The 2872-nt window shown below is 36.1% G+C and overlaps 1 protein-coding gene across 1 annotated transcript in view; it reads left to right on the top strand.

The window, feature by feature from the left end:
• Positions 1–1569: 1569 nt before the first annotated feature.
• Positions 1570–2872, top strand: part of LOC106871248 (microfibril-associated glycoprotein 4) — a 4181-nt gene continuing 2878 nt past the window's right edge. The window contains exon 1 of the mRNA XM_014917604.2: positions 1570–1727. The gene's annotated coding sequence lies outside the window, so the exon portion shown is untranslated. The remainder of the gene's footprint in view (positions 1728–2872) is intronic.

Below are 2872 nucleotides of genomic sequence, written 5' to 3'. Positions count from 1 at the left end.
GAAAGAGGAATGAAATGTTGTGTAGCAGAGAAAAGGCTGGTCATGTGATAAATGTATGGAGGGCATTAAATGGAAGGATCCTGAGAAAAAAGAAAGATTAAAGAAGATGTACAAAGATGTTGTGAGGAGACAGGAAGGGATTTCCCAGAAAAAGTGAGAAATTTGACCAGAGAAAATCCATTTAATTTGAATAAAGCCATGAAAAGTGGAGACATTGGTACAGGCACTTTATTCCTGACCAGCAACCCATGTAGAATGGATCCTTGGTCCTAAAGGCTGCAGCTGGGTCTTGGTCTAATTCCACTCATCCAAAAGGACCAACCCTTAAAAATCATTGGTTTTTAGGAGTGTTTTGTTGTATGTATGTATGTATGTATGTATGTGTGCATGTGTGTATGTATGTGTGCATGTATGTATGTATGCATATGTGTCTGTGTACATGTATGCATGTATGTATGTATGTATGCATGTATGTCTGTGAACATGTATGCACGTGTGTGTATGTATGTATGTGTGTATGTGTGTGTGTGTGTGTGTGTGTTAATGTATATAAAGAAACAATCACATAGACACACACAGACGAGGGAGGGGGTGGGGCGTTCTTAATTAGATATAATTGTGTGTGCCTTCAGAAAGAAAACAATTTCTAAATTTAGTCAGAGATTTGAAGTAATTGATCTTTCTTCTTTCACTTCCATCATCATCATCATCGTTGTCATGGTCATTGTCATCAAAATCTCCATTCTATTTTCATCTCTATCACCCCCAACAACACCAACACTTAACCACCACCACCACCATCATCATCACCATCATCATAATTATCATTGTCATCGTCATCGTTATCATCAACAGCAGCAGTGACGATGGTGGTGGTGGTGGCAGCAGCAGCAGTGGCAGGGGTGGCATCAACATCATCATCACCATCATCATCATCTCTATCATCATCATCACCACCACCCTCATCATTAATTTTAATTATCATCATCATCATCACCATCACTACCATCATCATCATTATTATCAACATCATCATCATCATCATCATCATCATCATCATCATCATCATCATCATCATCAACAGCAGCAGCAGTAGCATCAATTCATATAAATTTTGTTATCCTTTTGTTGGACTTTTTTTTTCCATTTTCCTCTTGACCAGTGTAGGAGGTGGGAGGTTGGACGGGGAGTACTTATCAAATCCAGCCGGACATGTAAAAACAAAGGATTTGCCTTAATCTCTGACTTGACGGATGCGATGACATTCTGTCAGCTGAGTTTGACTGAGGCTTTGCAAGGAAGAATCCACTTTGTTATTAGGGAACAATGGAACAATGGAAGAAGAAATCAAATAATTTTAAAACTGAAAGAAAAAAACTAACAAACAATACTATAAAAAAACTTTTAGAATAAATTTTAGGGGTCTGAAATATAAGGAATTTCTTTTAGTAAAATCCATGGAGAAAACCCATTGGAAGAGTCCATGATGATGTTTCGGCGTGGTAACAGGTTGTTCATGTATTAATTCATTAGTCAGGCTCATTCTTGCTTCCTGTTCAACTGGGAGAGTTTATTGCTGTTGTGTGGCTTTTGAGGTTCATTTCCATCTTTAACCCGGCTAAAGTGGAGAGATAACGTCCAGCATCAACTTTTGAAACCAAGGCTTACTCATAGAATAAATAATATTGACCAGCTGAAGAATCAAACTTCCCCGTTGGGAACACCAGGTGAGTTCTCAACTAAATATATACAAGGTAAGTGTAATCGTTATATCTCATTAATATTCATGTATTTAAGGGTGGCCAGCTAGCAGAATGGCTAGCATGCCAGGCAAAATGCTTTGTGGCATTTCATCTGTTTCTATGTTCTGAGTTCAAATTCTGCTGAGGTCAGCTTTGCCTTTCATCCTTTCAAGGTTGACAAAATAATTACCACAGTTCTATATTTAAGAGATGAGGAATTATGTACATTATTTACATTTGATGGCATATGGCATAGTGGTTAAGAGCGCAGGCTACTAACCCCAAGATTCTGAGTTCAATTCCAAGCAGTGACCTGAATAATAATAATAATATATAGAACTGAGGTAACTCCTCCAGAAGATATAGAAACAAAAATAGAAGAGTGCCATTGTTATCAATCTTTCTCTCTCTTTCTATGTTGTCTAACCCTAACCCTAACCACTGATGCCTTTCACCTGCAAGGCCGTCATTTTACTTGTTTCATCTTTGTCATTGTCTTAAATTACATATTTTTTTACTTTCATATGTCCGCTTTGTGTTGTTTTGTTTTGCTTGCTTGAGACCTGATTCTCTGCGTCTTTTGCAGGCACCACCAAAATGGGAAGACCCTCAGTCTTATCAATAAAGGTGCAAAACTGAGTTTTACCATTCTGGTGAAGAATTACAGAGCCTCTGTGTCTTATATACATTTTTTATCTGTTGCTTATTTACAATCCATTTTTTCATTTGTTTATATATATATATATCATCATATATATACAGCAATAAGAAAATGGAGAGGATTAATAGGTGGTATTCATCAACTTGCAGACATTATATTATGTCAATTTACTTGTTTATTTACTAAAAGGACAATTATAACAATCTACAAACACATATGACATATTATGTCTTATATCAGTAATATATATATATACATACATATTTGTATATATACATATTTGTTTTGCAAGATTTTTTATGTGTAGACACATACAATAGGAATACAAAATACAAAATGGCTGATAGTTAGCAAGGTGAGACACACATAAGAAAGAAGGAAACAAAGGACCACTGATGAGGTCACAGAAGTGTGACGAAAGAACTCTGGCCGAAATAAGATTAAGATTAAGATTAATGTAATATAAAGC

This window comes from Octopus bimaculoides, chromosome 9 (assembly GCF_001194135.2).
Source record: "Octopus bimaculoides isolate UCB-OBI-ISO-001 chromosome 9, ASM119413v2, whole genome shotgun sequence".
Taxonomy (NCBI): Eukaryota; Metazoa; Mollusca; class Cephalopoda; order Octopoda; family Octopodidae; genus Octopus; species Octopus bimaculoides.
The sequence above is the reverse complement of the archived record's forward strand: the minus strand, read 5'-3'. Positions and strand labels throughout refer to the sequence as shown.